The following is a 20,368-nucleotide window of genomic DNA, read 5'->3' as shown; positions in this document are numbered from 1 at the left end:
ATATGATATGATATGATATGATATGAGTGAGATTAATCAGTGCTGAGATTAATGATATTTTTGCTTAGATATCATGATCTTCTACAGTGATATTTACCCTAAGATGGCCAAAAAATAAACATTTCAGGGGCTACAATGTCTCCATATGAGATGGAAGAGACATTTTTCTAGAAATAACTTCACTATTCAGGGCTCTTTGTTTATTTGTTTTCTCCATGATGTGTTTTTGGTCTATTCCTTTCTGAAAGCTGATCCTCCTTACTTGTTTGAAAGTAATTTTAGTTATGATTTTATTTTAATTTTCATATAATTTATTCAGTCATGAGAGAAATGGGTTTTGTTTTCTAATCTATTATTCTGACTGCCCAAAATGTTTGTTCCCTTACAACATTTGGGATGGCCAGGAAAAAATAATAAACGAGGATAAAGACTAAAGTTGGAATGCTGAGTGTCACAGATTTGATTGATTAAAGAAACCTGGGTGCAGAAAGCTGTTTCAACGAAATCTGTAGATGATTTTGACCTGAGAAGACCTGTAAGTATAAAGGAGAATGACAAAAAGAAAATGAAACCAAATAACATAACCAACATAACCAACATAACCAACAAAGAAATTGTAGGAAGGAGAAGCACAGGCAGAAGTTCAGAAAAGTTTTAGCATAAAAAAGGGAAGACAGCTTTCTGAACTATCAGAATCACTCTCCTGTTATTGAGCTGCTACATATAATCTACTTAATAAATGTTATCCATTATCTTACTATACTAGCACACTGTCTCAGGCTGTTCCAGCTTTTATACATAATTTTCTTTTATTCTGACTTCTTATAGCATATAGTCAATAAGAGGAACATGGATTCTCAGAAGGCAGTGGTAGACAGAAAATTAGATTTTTTAAGAAACATGAAACCAAAGGAGCTCAAATACCAAAATACTTAAATACCAAATTAATATTCATCCATACAGTTCTCTTTTAATAAGTAATTGCCATGGTTTAATCTGCTTTAATGTGAAAATGGAAATGGTTTGTTGCATAGAACTTTATTGCCAAATTGAAAAGTTTGAGAGAAGCTCGCTTAAAAAAAATATATTTAGGATACTAATCTCTCAGCGTGAAAGCAAGAGAGTGCCAACATGCTTGGAACTAGATAGTTTGATAATGAAACATAGTTCAAGAATAACCCGCCAGAGACATAAGAAGTTTTTCCACAAAACCCAACTCCTATAACTAAGATTAGTATGATAATATTCCAGAGTTAAAATATGCAAAAGTTTAAACAGCAAGTTCAATTTTCATTTAGCTTTGAGAGAATATATGTATATATATATGAAACCTATAACACACACTGCAACAATCTTTGCAATTAAGCTTTTTTTAAAAAAACAACTGATTATCTGTAAATGCTTTTCTTGATCTCAAAAATATATATTGAACAAATTTAAGTCAATCAGAAATGTATTTCAGAATTATTGCTGGGCTTGATTTGGCTAATAAGCTGCAAGCTTAGTTATTCACAAAGCTCCAAGAAACGCATTCAGTCAGTGATTGAACTCAAAGAATTGCTCTTAGTTTGTCACAATGTAGTTTTCTACATTCCCCGTGTGTGATGAGAAGTTATATTTGTTTCTAGGAAAACTGAATGCACAGTTTTCTTCAGGATTTTTAACCCTAACAAAAAACTTCTTATACCTCTGTTTTTTCACCCACAAGCACAACACATCAGTGCAACTCTGTTAAAAATTCTTGCATATTTAAGCAGCTAAGGCAAAACTAGGTATGTTCCCCAAAATGTTCAAACTGGAGGTATTGCTGCAAGACCCAGCTTGGGGTCCAAGTATTGTTTTTTTAGGTTGAAAAACCAAATTGTCCATTCCTGTGTTTCTTGAGGATATGAATTTCAAGATATAAAGTGTTTCTTAAAAGAAATAGAAATGTTGCTCCTAAAAATAATATATGAGATTTTTTTCACATGTGGGATTTTAAAAAAATGAACCCTGCTATATTTTAAAGCCTTAGGTACTCTGTAGTATCACATACCAATTAATAAGGACATAAAAATTTACAGGGGTGTGTGGTTTCCTGGGTTTTATTTACATAAGGTTCTTTAATCACTTACAATGCTGGATTGTGCTTCCCCTCTCACCTCAAAAATGAAGACAGAGGCATGCTTCCGAGAAAGATTATGTACCAAAAATCCCAACAGTTAGGAGATCTGCAAGTGTTATCCTCTTGAAGTCAACTCTCCTAAACACTGTGTTTTGAGGGTCACAGCTTATGGAAGGTAAGACATGAAGAAAGGCAAATCTGTCTGTGCCTTCAATCCAGGCAACATGAGGAAAGTCAATCAGCTGTATATTACAGGGCCCCAAAAATGTATCTGCTCTCACTCAGTTGAGGAAAGCTTTATTCTCTCCACCATGATAGGTCCTGGCTGTGTGCCACCCCTCCAGGGCTGACATGGCCCTGTGGGGATGGGATGGTGGACTGCTGTTTGACCAGCATCCTGGCAAACAGAAAACTGAGAATGTGCTGGGTCCAAGCTGGTGTTATCTCACTGATGCTTGCTGGGCTGCACTGCCCACAGCACTGCTCATCATGTACTTGGCAATTCCTGTTCACCTCTGTCTGGCACAAACAAGTGATGCCTGCCTTTCAAAAAGAAACTTCTCCAGTATCAAAAGTTAAAAAAAATATATTTTAAGAGTTTAAGAATAAATTGGATGTTATTTTCTAGACAGTGAAGATAGTGGTTACTTCAATGAGGAAACCAAAGCTGGAGTCTTTGAAAATCCATCACTGAGCAGCTGTTGCTTTTTTTTTTAAAAAAAAAGTCTGCTTAGTATCATAAAAGCAACTTGTATCATATTTTACTCTTTTTTTTCCCCCGAAAGCTCTGCAAAACTTCTAACACAAGCTCTTCTGTCAGTTCAGCAGTTATCTTCTTTAAAAATGAATCAGCCTTTGATTTATTTAATATTAATCTAAACCTGTGTTGTAGCCAGAAATTGTGTAAACCTTCAATGGATTTATTCATAATATATGCTCAGACACATTTTGCCATCACTTCAGACTAAATATTAATGTTTTAAATAATATCAAGGTATAAAACGGTTGGAAACCAAACATACGGAAAGCACTGACAAGGATTTGCTGGGACAGCAGTATGTTAAATAAATAAAGAGCAAAGTGTGTGAGAGAAGAATTATGTGCCACAATATCAGCTGAGAAAGAAGGGAAGATGCATTCAGTGCTGATATAAGTGAAGGACAAGAACTGATGATGTATGCAATGACAAATATGAGAATGCAGCTAGTCTTCACCAGAAGAAAGCTGATGGGGTCTCCAGTGAGTAGGGGGGTCATGGGAGGAGAATGCCTCTGTTGCTCTTGTGATCACACAGTGAACTAGAACTACCAGCCCAATAGAGAATGTTACATTTTTTTCTTGCTTGCCAAGTCAGTTTTCTGCTCTTTTGGGGAGCTGAGTCAAGTTATTATGTGATCAGGTAAGTGCTGCAGGGAAGGTAAAGTAAGGTGGGCTGGAAGGAGAGAGGGAAACAGGTTATGCATCTCTCACTGGAGAAGAGCTGTTAATTTAGCAAAGTAAATATGGAAATATACCCTTGGGAATCTACACACAAAACCTCTTCACAGAAGAACCAAGCTACTTCTGACAGGCTTAGACTAATCCTAGGGTAGGATTTGCACAAACTTTTGTGGGCTTGAATTACAAAAGTTATGGAATTTTATATTTTGCAGCTTTTTTTTTTTTTTTGATAGTGGTAAAACAGTTTTCTGACTGTGACAATAGAGAACTAGCTACTGCACGGTTTTCTATGAACATTTTTGTCCTTTAAGTGGAACACAGACATTTGTATTGTGTTTGTATTTACTGTCAAAGACTGTCACAAATGAAAAACATTTCTGTTAATTTTAAAAACAAATATTATTACTTCTTTCATACATTAGTATAGTACTTACTAGGAGCTAGGCAAACTGATTCAGAATATTTTAATAACAGGTTCAAACTTGAAGCCAGAATAGCTGGATATATGCACTGATCCCTAAAGAGGCATCTTCTTCTACCACTCTTTACAAACCCTAAAGCTCTTCCTGGACCAGCTCTACTTGAGGTATTAGTCTTACGTTAATCTTAGCTAGTAAGTCAAACAGTTTGTGTTTAACAAAAAACCCAGTCAAATACAACATCTTTGGTTGACTGGAGCACAGATCTGGGTCAGAGAGGTAAGAGAGCTTCTGCTGACTGCAGTGAACAGAGGCCAAGCTGTTAACAGGACAAGAGCAAAACCCTCATTGCTGGAAAAGTGGAAAGTATGTAAAGTATGGAAAAAGTGAGAGCCAAACAAGAGATTATTTTTAGCTACCTTTCCTTATATTACGTATATTTTTATTTTGTATATAGATTTATATATCTTAAATACATTTTTCTTATATTATTAATATTAATATCTATATTTATAATACTATAAAATAACATTTAAAATATGCTGTAAAAGAAGGATAGTATTTTTTTCTAAATGTAGACCACTATTTTTCAATGTTAAATTACAATAATACTTGTCATGCGATAGTAGTTCCATTTCAGTGAGGCAACCCCTCAGGTATATCTTAGTTTTCTTTTTGTAAGTTTGTAGGTATTGAAATAGAATTTAAAGGTACCTGTTTAAATGAACTAAATTATTAGTTTAAAGTATGAAACAGCCTCTATTAAAATAATATTTCTTAAACGCTTTTTTAGACGGTAACCATTTTTAAACAATTTATAAAAATAAGACCTTGTAAATTCTGAACTTCTTTTCCTAACCTTTCTAAGCAGATAAAGCTTTGTCTTTGTTAATTTCTGTCACAATTGTAATCTTGGTAATTTCTTAAGAGCTGCACAGTTGCATTAATAGATGTAAATACTCCACAAAATGAGATTTCTACTCAGAAATAATAAATGCATGTCTTCATAATAAAAAATGACCATGCACATTTCAGATGCAGCTACTGAAAAAACTTAGCTTTATGTTTTGGAATGTTGTGCCTCTTCCCTAATTCATTTTTTTCCCCAAGTACTTTTTTCTGCTTGTAATGGTGTTAGTAAATAAAACTGACATGTGTTACTAAATATTATCTCTCTTAATAAACCAAAACCCAATCAGATCCTGGGCAAGTCTCTGCCTAAAATGTAGGATGATCTTTTTGAGAATGTTCCTTCCAGACTCCAGAGCATACACCTGTGAAATGACAGATCTGCTTTTCAGTTTATCCTGGAGAAAAAGATCCATGGCCCTTCTCTGGGAGTGTCTTCATTGGTGTATCTGGATTATTTTTTACCTGAATTTTAGGTGTAATACATTGCAGTCTCCAGCAAAACATTTAGACTTTTAGAAAAGTTCTCCCTGAAAATGCTGTGGATGATGGCTGGAATGTGGAGGTACAGTAAAATAAAAAGTGTGAGTGTTGGCCAAAATGTGCACACTCCTCTGGGAAAAGATTTAAAATAAGTGAATTTTATATGTAGACCATCGTACCTATGCTTGCTGTTTTAGTCCATTTTTCATGCAAATATGCATTGGTATTTATGCACTTGACTCTTTTGAAAGCCAAGTAAAGGAACACTTGCCCAGTGTTCAGTGCTTCATCTTGCAGAATACCATAACAGCAAATCCACACTGATCAAAGCAATGCCATGTAAGATCAGATCTTGACTCAGGAAATGCACATTAACTCAAGAATTACATCGGAACTAATAATCCCCAAGTTCCAACAGTGCTTCAGAACTGTAACATCTCTGCACCATGTCTGAAATTAACCTAGATTACACCTGACAGCTCAGTGCTTCTGCCTTTTTTTTGCTCTGTACTTTTCAGGCTAGGGTCAGCTTCTCTAGGCTTCATAAATCTCCCTCTATTTTAGGTTAGAGGACCATTTCTGTTCAGTTAAGCTTAATCTCTTTCTTTTTTTTTTTATTATCCCTTGCCTGTATATCTCCTTTAAAGACCATCTGAGTAGGAAATAACCCACCAAAATAAATACACACCCAGAAGCAGGCTGACTGTCATCATACAAATTCATCATTGTCATCATGATGCCTTCCCACTGATTAAATTCATTCTCATTTATGGTAAAAAGCCCTCAAATTTTAAGGACCCAGAGGCTTTCTTTTTTTTTCCATTTTCTCACTTTCCCAATGAGGGAAGCTCCTGTAGATGTCAGTCATGACAGAAATTGTCACTAAGTACCATGTAACAGAATGTGTCACTCATCTGAAAAACAGCATCATGTTGTCCTCTTAAGGCAACAGCATTGCTTGTGGGTTCTGGTACATATAGACTTGCCAGTTGTGGCTGTACAGGACAAGCAATTCTTAGTAAGCTGAATCTCAGCTGCATTTTGTGAGCTCAGGTTCTTTGCTTAACACCATGGTGAAATGCACTTCTGAATTTATATTGTACTACTTGTACTGCTCATAATGACACTTTACAACGTACAGTTTTCTTCTGGCACTTCTATTTCATGCTGCAAAATTTTATTTTCTCGCAATCCACTGAAACATATAAAACATTCATTTCAGATGCTGAGTTATTTCAATAACATTGATTGAAGTTAAACTTACTTTTGACAGCAAATTAACTCAGGTACAAGTTTCCTTTAGAACACTGTTGGCATTGAATTTGATACAAACCAGTGTCACTCTGAATCCAACACCTGGGAAACATTTCCAATATCTGATGCAGTTTCCTAGGGCTGCAAAGACTTTGAGGTGGGAAGAAGTTCTTCGATACATTAGTATTGCAACACTGTGATTAAACGCCTTCAAATATTCAATGCCACATAAAGATGTGACAAGACAGCATTTGTCATCTTTTTTTTTTTTTCTCTCCACCCTTGGAGCAAACTGTAAACTGAAATCTTGCACTGGTTGCAACTTGAAGTCTAGAGGCTATATGATCCTGTTTGTTTGGCCGGAATGTTTTCATGCCTCATACATTTCTGTCACTTATGTGAAAAGCTTTTGCAGAATGTGTATTTGATTTTGCTGCACCACTGTAGCTTAGTTGTGATTCAGAGAATATAGCCTATTTTCTTAGGGATTATGTATCTATCTATCAGATAGATGTAGCCCGCAAGTTCAAAATGATTTATGGAAAATTGTGTTCATAATGAATAGTCCTGCTAGAGAAAAATAGATTAAATTGTGCCCTAAGTTACACAAACACCTATTGGTTTATCTCTGTGGTCCTCAGTGCTACTCCAAGTATAATTTAGGATAATTTGGAGCATGCTCCTTTGTACAATTCAGTATCTCTGTACTGTTCTCAAGTCACTACTTACAAATGCTCATTACATTAAAATATATTTGAGATAAAGCAAAATTACCATATAAATAGCTACCAGTCATCATTCAGCTTCGTTTCCTACCCACATAAGCTTTTTCTTATGACATTTTCATAGAAGAAATCACATGAAACTTAAATACATTTTATTATTTTTATGTGAACTGATTATATGAAACTTGGCCAATAGAAATAGGTAGTGAAATAGGCTGGTAAAGACATTCTCACTGAAGCATCAAGCATGCCTTCATTTCCATCAGAGGACTGCAGTGTTTTGAGATGGAAGTTTAAGAAGTGTAATTTTTACATGGTTTTTACATAATTTTTACAAATGGTTTTTTTGCTTATGAGACAAAAGAATTTGACTTGCATGCCAGGATTTTCTCTGTTTACTCTTAATGTGGAAATCCTAGTGACTTCAGTGAATAAAAAGAGGATGGATAATGTAATTAATCAATAATGTGGCATAGGTTAATTTGTATTGACAAAAACATAGCAATATTCTTCCAGTTTAATTTCCTTTGGGATGTTGCATATGAACCACAGTCACACCACAACCAGCAAAGAGTAATTTCCAAGGGATGCCTGTCTCTTTTCTCCTTACTCCCACCTCCTTCCCTACCTGCCTGTCAAGGTGTCTGCAGCACGTACTGAATCTCAGCCGCGTTCCAAGACTGAGCCAAGCTACACCTTTGGGCAGTGACAAAAATGTTGCATTTCCCCCACTACGGACCTTGGAAACCTCACATCATTGAGCCCCTTGCCTTATGTCAGATTTGCCTGGTGATGGCCAAAAATTGCAAAAGAGGCAGACAACACAATTTCATAGGCCTTGTTTTCCCAGGGAACTAGGCAGGAAACCAAATGAAGAGCACGAAGTTAAATGAAAATAAAATAACCTGCGGAACCTTAGTATCTATATGTGTAAGCTGACTCAGTAGAGGCAGACTTTAAACAATAGATGAAGGATATGAACAGTATGTGTGTCTTTTTCTCAAGGTTTCAAAAAAAACCTAAAACCCATACTCATATAAATCTACACAGATTAGCATGTCAGTGCCAGACCTGTGTTTTTCTAAATTACTAGTTGCTAGTTGCTCTTTAATCTATGGTGTTTTAGGCAGAGATTAAACAGATGGTTTGGCTTTTACCTAAACTATCAAGGTTGGTTGCTACATTGAAAACAACCCAAAACCCGGAATAAAAACTTCTGGATTAAAAGATCAAACATAAAGTAAAATATTCTGAAAATACACTGAAAATATGCTGAAAAGCATAAAAATCATGGGAATTAAGAACCTTTGGTTACTAAGTCAGGACTAGCTAACAGATTCACTGCGACAACATCTGAATACCAAACTTTTTTTCTATGCCCTCTCCCTTACTATGCCACATATGCTTCCCTCCTGGCATCTAGTATCTCATCTAGTACAATAAGAGAGCTATTCAGAACTCTATCCTCATTTAATTGATTTATAGGCAATGTGCTTGGAGCTAAGTCACAACAGATACAACTGCATTGCTTTTACTTTGTCCCTGCTAAACATTTAATTCCAGAATAATATGTTTTAAGTTGTATTAAGATGTAGAATGGTCTCAAAATTAATATTCTTTATTGAAATACACTTGGTAATAAATAAGGAAAGGAAAAAACACTCTTCTTTCTAGTCCTCATCATTATTTTAAACCCATGGTATTACTGTAAGTTTTACTCTCTATTTTAATGGAAAGATCTGAAACAGCTAACTTCCAACATTTTGGTTCCATTTTCTCGTAGATGGATGAAGTTGTACTTCATCCTGGCCTGAAAGCACCAGAACACAGGGGAAAACTGAATTTAGGTGCTGCATTCCAACTTCTTGCCATAAGAAAAAATTGCATTTTACAGATACTTGAATTTTGGGATAACATTGCTCCAGGAGACATAGTGACCATACAGAATCCAAAGAAGAAAAAACTTAGACTGAAAATATGCTGTGATTAGTGTTCTGCGGTTGAAAAACTGCAGTAATATTGCATATTGCCAGCTAAACTCCTGCATGTTGACTTTAAAAATAAACACCATAGCCACAAGCAGAACTAAAATTGGGGTACAGAACTTCCTTGCTCCCAAGGATAATAGCTGAGGGTATATCTGGGTAAACCTTTAACAACTAGAGAAATAAAAGTCAATGAGAACTCTTTCCAAAGCATGCTCCTAATCTGACCAAAATGGTGTGTATTGGAATGAATCATTCATCCTTTTTTGCAAGTCTGATGGCTATTATATAGTGACTCAGGTGATTTATTTCTTTAAGCATTTTTTCAATAACCTCTTCTGAACCATCTGTACTCAGGGAGAAAAGAAGAATTGAAGAATTTTAAACATTTTAATTTTGATGGAATAGACCATTTCATAAAGAAAACACCAAAATTAATGTGCTGATTTTCTTTTTTAATTAGAAAGTCAAAGTTTGTCTACTGTAAAAATGGTAGTGTTGAACTACATAGGGGTTTTTTTGATAGTACACAGTCCAAAAAGGAGACTGCTTGATGGACTCTCCTTTTCCTATTTACACCTTCAAAATGACTATGCAATTTTTAGCATGAAAGAGATTATTAGGCAAGTTTGCTAAATTGTTTAAGCTATCTCAAAATGCAGTTCAGCAGCTGAAATCCAGAAAGCATGCCAGCATCTTATAATGAGATAACATTGCATAAACCACTAGAAAATACTCTATGGATCACATCTTTGAGACGATATTTGAAAAACAGTACACTGTTCTTGAACAAGACAGACGACTTCCATGCTCTCACACCTCAGCAACTGTCTCTGCCTTTTTTCTTCTTACAGTGGTAATACAACTGCAGACTGGTAACTCAGCTGCAGACTGAGATGACGGATTTTATTATAGTTCTATTGTACACTTATTGCAAAGTCACCTATACATTACGCTTTCAATTTTGTTCTCTGTAGGGGGAATTGATAGTGCGGTTCTACTAATAATCTGTTAGTGAAATTAAGGGCTCAAATCCAAAGAAAAGATAACCATTGTTATTACACCAGAAGATTAACATAAAAACATAATGGGTTTTTAGCATGAAATATACACTTTTTAACAAAAAGATGATGATGTCCTAGGTTCATGTGGTAGGGCTTTCAAAAAATACCTTGCAACTGCATGCAATATAATTTCATTATAAATGTCAATGCCAGACTGCTCAAAAACACTTTGTTAAAAAAAGAAAAAGAAAACACCCTTTAAAGAATCTTTAACGTACGCATTTGACTGAAACCAGAGTTTCATGAGACTTTTAGAGCTCTCTGTCAATAGCTATCTGCAACTTGCAGGTAGTCAGTACAGATCCTTGTCGAAATAAGTCTTTTCTTACTTACTTTATTCAGTACAGGAGCAAGATGTTTTAGTACCCTCTGTCATCAAAATATCACTGACATTCAGTTCAATGAAGACATTTTGATTTAAGTCTTTTTGCTTTCTGTAGCCAGAAAGTCTTTTTGCTTTCTGAGACTTATGCTACTGAGAATTGTTGAAGGCACTTGTAACAATTGGACAAAATAAAATACACATGCCTTCAATCACCAAGATGGTGGATTATTTGGGGCTCAGGTGGAGTGACTCCTGCTTCCAAATCTCCCAGTGACTTTAGAATTGTCACTGACCCAAAAGAGTAAAGGTTCTTTTCTCTCACATTCTATCTATACATGGTTTTCTAGCTCTTCCTTACTGACAGGACACATTAGGTTTTTAAAAAAAAGGTAAAATCAGAGTGACTTTGAAAATCTTACAGAGACAAAAACAGAGCTTCAAGACAGCCAGCGTTCATTCAAGAACAGACAAGAACTCATTTCTACATAGGCTATAAATTAAATTCCCAGCCTGATTCATATGCCCAAATGAGTAGTAGGCATAGTACATGCTGTAACATTGCAGATAGTATGTAGCTGCTATCTTGATGAAGCTGAGTAAAATGCATTTTTGATTAAACTTCAAAAATAACCCAGGACTTAAATATTATTACTTTGAAAACATTTTTTACCCAACAAAATTTGTAAAAAAAAAAATATCTTCTTTACAAAGAAGTTATTAGATAGAATCAAAGAGAATGAAGGAAAATAATTATTATCTTGGTCAGCAATTTGTAAATATGCAAAAAAGTCTAAATTCTAAAAATAGAGTAAACTTGTAAAATAATTGATAGCAACTATTACATTTGTCAAAACCTACACCAGAAAAGAATGATTTTATTTTGATGGTAAACCCACAAGCTCTGGAACAGTAAGATATGTTCTCATTTACGTAAAAGGTCTGATGCTCAACAAACCAGAGTACAGCATTCTGTCAATTTCAAACTGCTACCTGTAAACCCAAATATACATGGTTTCTTGCAGTGGATACACATAGAGTGATGCACTACTTAGTGGTGCTATATTGCTGAAAGGCTTTTGTGCACATTTGGAACAGCTGAAGTTAAATTACTTTTACAACTCTGATAAAATATTGGTCACTTCTAAAAGAATAAAGTAAAGTAAGATTCAGTGGTATAAATACAACTGAGTTAAATAAAAAGGATTTTTCTTTGGCCCAGTACTTCCTTATTCTCCTTTTATATTTACGTACCCAAGATGCAGAGTTTATCTTATTTAAGCTTCTATAATTAAGACAGATGGAGTGAGTACTTCCTGAATAGCAATCTTTTGTGTTGTAGGATGGTTTAAAATGCTGTTGGGTTGTTTTTTTTTCACTTGATTGTGGTTTTTTTGTTGGGGTTGTTTGGTTGGTTTGGTTTGGTTTGGTTTAGTTTTGGTGGTGGTTGATGTTGCTATATTTTGCAGGTTAAGAAAGCAGTAGTGATCATTGTAACTGTCTCACAAAACCTGTGATGCTGCTTGCTATTCCCCTGACAATCCATCCTCATTTGGCATGTAAAACAACAGCTTTAGAGTTATATTACAAGAATAGCAAGTCACGAGAAAATAAAATCTGGTATTTGTCTTTGTAGGAAAGCTGGATATGAGAAAGCAATAAGTACTAATTTATTTCCATACAATAATGGCACAGCCATCTCCATAAATAAACTTCAATATATTTTGCTTTCAGTATATATGTAGCCATACTGGGTTTAAACCAACAGTCTACTTCCTATACGCTACATGCAGTGTGAAATCAGATGTACATATTTAGATCCAATATCAAAATAAATTGAGCAAAAACTATTAACATAGGGAAAGAACTCAAATTTGTCAATAAACACTGGGGTTTCAAAGAGGTTTTCAATCAGAAACAAATATGGTGGTGCCATCAGGGTTTTTTTCTGGTGGGAGTGAGATTCAAGAAAAGCTCTGTTTGTGCAAACAGGCTTGCCCTCCTTGTCTTTTCATGAGCATTCTAATAGAAATTTATTAACTTAATTACTTTTCCCACTTATTCATACATTAATGCTGCCAAAGACAGTCTTCCTGTTCTGTTTCTGTATACTGTTATCACTCTTCCCTTTAGTTTCTTTTATAAACACACCTCTGTGCACTGAGTCAAAACCTTTATATTCACAGTATTTGAAGCCACAAACTTTTAAATTTTTGGCTTCATTTTACTCTGCATTCATCCATTAAGTTATACATTATTTCTCAGACTCAACCAGAGAGGTTTCTTTCTATGCCTATGGAAGACTCTAGTTACTATGTATGTCACTTTCAATAATGTTCTCATATTTATCATTCTGAAATACTGTTAAATAATTTGCCTTTGCCTAGAGCTTTGTTTCTCCCAAATGATTTATGGGTTTCTCTGAGGTTCTTGGATTCCAGTATATGAGACATAAGAAAATATGCTCTGGACAAAGTGGATGTGGACCTAGAGGCATAGGAATTCTTTTCATATGGAATATGAGGCCTATTTGTATATTTGAACTTTATTAGACTCTGAAAAGTTACCAAAAGTGCTATTTAAGAAGCTCTTTCTGTATGTGTAATTCCTAGCTGTCTAGTTTCACTTTCTCGACTGATTCTTTAACCTGAAGGTGCATGAAACTACAATTTTTGGCAACACATTCAATCTTCAGTCTTAGTCCAGCTGTTGTAGTAATTATGCTAGAGTTACATTTAATTGTCAAGAGCAAAATCTTTCCTTTCTTTCTTTCTTTCTTTTCTTTCTTTCTTTTCTTCTTTCTTTCTTTCTTTCTTTTCTTAATTTCTTTTTCTTTCTTTCTTTCTTCCTTTTTTCTTTCTCTTTCTTTCTTTTTTCCTTTCTTCCTTTCTTTCTTTCTCTTCCTTTCTTTCTTTTTTTTTCTTTCTTCCTTCCTTCCTTTCTTCCTTTCTTCCTTCCTTCCTTTCTTTCTTTCCTTTTCTTTCTTTCTTTCTTTTTATTTCTTTTATTACTCTTTTTTCTCATAAGAACATTCCGTGAATATGTGGTCAGAATCATCCATATTGCCTCTGCAGAAGATGAACTGAGTAGTAGCAACATGTCTGTAGTGATACCTATTGTATAAGGCATGTACTTCAATGGATCAATCTTTACAAAAAGTTAGACGAATACCACTACACTTACTGTGGACTTAAATGACATGTTTTGCAGTTACTTCTCAGAAGCTCCAATAGAACTTTTCTTTTGGGAAGACACAATGACAGTTTTAATGAAGGACCTAAGAAACAGTGCTGGTAGTTTGAGACTGAATTGCCATTATACTTCTGGGCTCTTTGAAGGCTCAGATGAGACTTTTGGACACAGTTAACAAACTAGGACTCTGAAAATATGGAAGTGAGTGGTGGGGTAGGTGGGGAGAGATGATCTTCTAAGGAATTGTAATCCAGTTCAGCACACACTTTTTTCTGTGGGATCCTACAGCGTTCAGTAAAACAAGGTCTTGTTACCATAGCTATTCATTAGTATATAACAGCACAGGCTTCAAAGCAACATAACAACATAACACTCAGTTGAGGGGAAAAAAATAGAGTTAAGTAAAAGTCAGTCAAGTAAATAAATTGTTAGTCCCTGTGCATGCTTTAAAGGATGACACTGTACTTACATGAAAAAAGCATGTTGCCATTTACAGTGAAAGTAAATTTTTTTTGTATTCAAAATCTTTATATTTATTTCACTTGCCATTTACAGCATTCCAGCAGTGCTTTAGCAGTACTGAAGACAGCCTCCTTCTTAGTGGTTTGCTTATATTATTAGCTCACTAACCATATTTATCCAAAAAGCAGCCTAATCAAACAAATAACTATTATTCCAAGGAGTAAATATTCATGGATTCAGCATTTCACAGTTAGACTGACATGCTCAATTCCAACTGTCAGTAAACATATTCTGCCTTCAGATGATCATGACTTATATAAGCACTCTATGAGAAGTATTTATTTCTGGAACTGCAGTCTCATGAACACTCAAGAAAAACCCTTAGCATCATTTCTAGATTGGATATTGGAAATAGACAAAAATTTGTCATGTATATTCTAAAGGAAAGTTATCCTAATTTCTGTACTCAACAATATTATTGATTCATTAATATTGCCTCAGGAATACTCTTTACTACAGTATGATCATGTCTAATACTTGATTCCAATACTTGCTGTCATTCCACTCTTCAGCAAGATATTAAACAAAATGAATTGCCCTTGGCACAATGACAAAGAAGATAAATGTCAAAACTGCTTCATCCAAAACTAAAAAAAAAGCATCTAAACATGTAAGTTCAGTGTACTCAATCTTTGTGGTGTTAAGTAATATAATACCTAAGAATTTCAAACATTAGAATGGTATTTTTGTGCAACTTTGATTTCAACACAAAATATGTTCGTATCTACGTATCTATATAAAAAGATTTATATCAGTGTAACAAAAACTTGTCATATGCTATCTTAGTTGAGCAAACAAAGCTTATTTTGGTTTGAAAAGGGAAAATTGTATTAAAAAATGGATAAATGCAAAAAAATGATCTGAGATTTGATTAATACCAAACCAAAAATGACAGACAAGAATTTAAACAGTTAAAGCTGGCCACTCACATTAGCTGTTGTAAGTGTTCTTCAGATTTCAGCAAAAATCAAACATCATGGAAATATTTGTACCATCAAATTAACAGGGATTTCAGACAGAATAAATAGTAGTTTAAAAGAAATCATAATTTTACATAACATGTAAAATTTCAAAACTGATAATAATAGTAAAACCCACAAGACATACCCCGGTAAACTGATTGTTTCTATGAAGACAAAGTAGTCCATGAAAACACAGCAGGAGAAACAGCAGGTGATGTCTATAGTCTTTATCCTTCTATATCTGTGTAATAAGTATGCTTTTATCAGAGACATGAGTCCAGAGGGTAGAAGAACAGAATGTATTACCACTGCAGTTCATGCATTTGAAAATCCCTATGTTCTTTATATTTGTTTGCCTGCAGCCCTAATCTTTCAGTCCTTAGAGACATCATTAAATTGCATTTTCTGTTGCAATCACAACTAAAATATCATCCCTCGAGGATTATACCAATGCCCATCTCACACTAATGGGAGTCTGAAAAGATTTTGAAGACGCATTTTTTCTTAGAAATGTTCACATTTAAATTACATATTCTGAGTAAATACATGCCTCTGCTTTATTAATATTATCTCCTCCAAAAGAAAAATATACTAGTTGCTAGGGTACGTTTTAAAAAGAAGACTTATTAAATATTAATGCAGGCAAGTACAGATGATAATCTAGTAATATTTGTTTGAATCTAATGAATATGAAAAGCTATGAAGTTATCTTCTATTTATCTGAGTAAAGTAAACTTTTCCTTTCTAGTATCAGCATGGTTTCTGATTAAGCAGACCAAAAAATTGGAAGTTTTTCTATGGCTTAGAAAAGTCTTGGTAAAAAGCAGCATATCTGTTACTTTTAATGTTTATGCTCCATGAATCTAGCCCTAAATTACTAAATTCTTTTAAACATGACCATGAATCATTGGTCAAAATTTATCTCAGTGATCTTAAACAAAGAAGGACTCATTTTAAGTAGCTTTATTTAATTTAAAGTGTCTAATCTAAATCAGCTTCCCATCTGCTCATGCTGCATGCCAGTGGAAAGATGTATATCCAGAAGATAACTCTAATTGTCACATAATAGATCTCAAACAATGAAAAAGAAACATAATTTGTTCTCAGCTCTTTTCCCACTCACATCTTACCAAGATTCTCCCAGGAAAAAATGATCCTGATTCTTTTTTAATTCAAGATCTATCCTTCAAGTAGCCAAATACACATTAGTGACTCAATTTGCTGTTGATTAGGATAAAACAATAGTTTTATTGTTGTTTATTGGAGAGAAGATCTTATTTTAATTTAAGTAAATCCTTTAGCATTATGCTGTCAAGAGAAAGTAGAATTAAAATGAGAATAAATCATCTTTATACCTGTGGCAGGACATACATATTTTCACCCTGCTACATATCCAAATTAAGTGGAAGTCAAGCCCCAAGCAATTTAACTTTTTTCTGCCCTTCATGTTGATTTTGTCTACGCAGATAATCATGCATTTTCATATGCATATGGGTTAAGCAAAAATTATTAAAATAAAAGCAAATTCAAATAATGTATTCAAAGAATTTCTATGTTTGCCTGCCTGAGAGACTATTTTGGTATCAAAGCTTCAGTCAGCATAACAGGCAAATTTCACACTCTTTTGGGCCTTTCTACAGTGTTTTGATCATAATTTTTATATTTGAAAACTCCGGCAACCAAGTATTTAATCTGGCTGTGCCAGGTAGCCCCTTTGATCAATATGCATCACAATGAGCAGGACACAGCTCTCTGTGACTAGTACATCTAAAGTGTAACTTTCACATTTACCCTTGGGAACTCACCCACCTTCTTTTGCCACGTTGATTGCTCCAGGTTGATTACTAAGGTAGTAATATTCAAATTCCCAACTTCACATTCCATTTGACAACCTCTCTTGCATTTATAGAAAGGTTATCTAGGTTAGTGTCCTGCCTCTGTGCTTGACCAGCCATGTATAAATCTTTTCTGTCAGATTACTGTATGCATCAAAACCTCTAAAGCTGAAGACTGTAAGACATATGGCATTTACTTCTTGTCCTCTTCAGTTCCACAGCACTAATGCTTCCAGTAGAGTGAATTGATTGTCTTCATAAGACCTTTCCACAAGACTGCTTGGGGAAGGTAGGCAGTAAAGACAAAGCAGAGGTATGTGTTATGTGAAGGAAATCCCTGTCTGAGGAGAAATCTGGTGTGAAACCAAGGAGGTGTCTGTGAAGACTCTCCAGGTCTAGGTCAAAGAGCATGCAACAGGGATGATACTGTGATAGAGATCTCTGCCTGACTTGATGACATCTCTGAGGCTGTCTACAGACAGTAAAGCGGAATCCCCTGATGAGAGCCATTGATCCACATGAGGGATTTTGACGACATGGACACCTGCAGAACAGGCAATACAATTCTTTATCATTGTGGAAGTGTCTAGAGGGCCCTGTTTACAAATGCCTCATGTGAACTCTAAAGAGCCCAACCAGGGGAATACTCTATTTGACCAGGTGCTCAAAAAGGTAGAAAAAATTGTGAGTGGGACCACTGATGCCAGTTTGGGTTGCAGTGACCAAGAAAAGACTGTGATCAAGATCTGGAGACAGGCACTGAAGATAAGCTGTGGACTTGGACTCCAGACTTCAAGCCAGCGGATTTTGATCTATTTACAATATTGCTGGAGTAATTCCCTTGGAGTCTCCTACAAGGGGCACCCAGAATACCTAGCTGACTTTTAGAGAAAAATTAGTTAGATCTCAGAATAAAAGTACCCCTTCATGCAGGTAGATCAGGGAATTTAACCAAAAGAAAATTTCTCACCAGGAAGAGAACTTAAACGCTAGAAATCATACAGGAAGGGAAAACAAAGGGAGAATATGAAAGTATTGCTCATGCTGTTAAGGATAAAAATCATAAAGACCAAAACCCGATTAGAGCTAAAGCTAGTTAGCAACATAAAAGGTAACAAGAAGAATTCTTACAAGTAAGCTAATAACAGAAAGACATTCAAAAAATATATATGCTGCTGAATGGGAGAGCCAATTGACTGACAGATTTTATGGGAAAAGTTGATTTATTTAATGACCTTTTCACCTCAGTCTTTGCAGGCAAAGCAAACTTTTTAACTTCTGCATGTATCAGTCTTGTTTTGGCAGCAGGCATATAGGAGACCAAGAATCCTGGGACAATTTAAAGAAGGATTGAAGTACAGGATACCAGATCAAATTGACCACAAAGTCAACACCTGGGGCTGGCTAGAGTAAGCTCAAGGTTACTAACATCTATTAAAAATATGGTAATCAAGAAAGGTCCTCAACAACTGGAAAAAGGCAAATATTATATTCATCTTAAGAAGGAAGGGAGATAAGGGAACTCTGAAACAGGTAACGTCACTTTTTACATTGGAAAGTTCACAAATAGCATTCAATTGGAATTAATTTCCAAACACATGGAAGACAAGACAATCAGGAGCAATACACACAGACTTATCAATGGCAAATCATGCTCAACCACTCTTAACGACTTCCATGCCGACACATGGGATCAGGACTGGTGTCCCTTCATTAAGGACCTGGATGATGACACAGAATGCAAACTTGACAAATTTCTGGATGATATTAAGAGAAGTACCTGACACAATGAATGACAAAAATTCAAGTCAGTAGAATCTGGGGAAAATTCACAGATTTTTCCCAGAGGAGTCACAATAAGTTTAACAGGCAGAAGGGCCAAGCTTTGTACCCAGGGTAGAAAAGCTGTGGTCGGTGAAGACTGACTGGATGAGCAGCAAACGGGCTGAAAAGACTTGGCCACAAAGCCAACAATATGCTCTTGCCCTGACCTAGGTGAACTTTGCTGAACACACAGCAGGAAACCTAAAGAATATGACCGACATGGAGAGGTTGAGGGAGATGAGATGCTTTCAGTCTGGCAAAGTTAAAGCTAAGGGTCATATTTGAAGAAGCAGAGTTAAACTTTTTGCAGCAGTAGCAAACAATATAAACGGGACTATACAAGGTACAGTGCAAGTTGGACAAAGCAGGTTGCATGTACAGAAAAATTTTTCATGATGAAGCACTACACCAGAATACCCACAGAATACGGGGGTGCACCACCAGTAAAGGTTATGAAGACAAAGCTTCGTTCTCACCTCCAAAGGGAAATCAGAATAGATTTTAACCAGGAATCCCTTCTAACCAGCACTTTCATCATTGCTTAGATTTAGCAGCCCTAACCGCAAAAGCTTGATAGTTTGAAGGCAAAATTATGATTTATGTTTTATCATTTATTAATTCATATTTTGAAGGCTTCAGTTCCAGGAAACCAATGTTCAGTGTGACCTTTCCTATTAATTTTCTCCATGTCACAATTTAGGTGTTTTAGCTATGGGTCTTATACTAGGTCTTATAATTCAGCTAACTTGTGACTGCATCTTTCCAAAACAAATTGAATTTTTTGCTTTTTTATTTTATTTTTACTTTTATAAAGATCTCCCTTTTGACACTGCATTTTATCATTCCTTGTTTATTTTTCTCTTTACATACAATAAAAAATAAAGAAACTTTAAATCCTAATCAAAAACATGTTTAAGTGTCAGCCAGGATCCTCTACAATGTCAGAAAAGTAAAAATTTTGCAAGTAGAAACAGATTACTTATGTAGTGGTGATTTCATTCAGTTCAATTCATTCTGTTCAAAACATCACATTATTATTTCAAAAGGAACAAAGCCATAACCAGGCAAATGGAAATACTTTCCATCCATTTTCAAGAGATTTGAAATTAACTTTTTCTTGAAAAACTTAGTTTAAATAGCCTATAGCAAAGATAGTGTCTTTAGTTAGCTTCTGCATACAAACACCAAGTATTTACTTTTCCATAAGATAAAATCAGTGCAGCTTACATTAAACTAAGTCTGCTAACACAAGACCATTCTGCAATATCTGTTCTCAGAGAAAAGGACAGGGCATATGATCAACAGACAAAAAATTCCCAACAGACGAA

This window comes from Manacus vitellinus, unplaced genomic scaffold (genome assembly GCF_001715985.3).
Source record: "Manacus vitellinus isolate BGI_N305 unplaced genomic scaffold, ASM171598v3 scaffold_9_pilon, whole genome shotgun sequence".
NCBI lineage: Eukaryota > Metazoa > Chordata > Aves > Passeriformes > Pipridae > Manacus > Manacus vitellinus.
The sequence above is the reverse complement of the archived record's forward strand: the minus strand, read 5'-3'. Positions refer to the sequence as shown.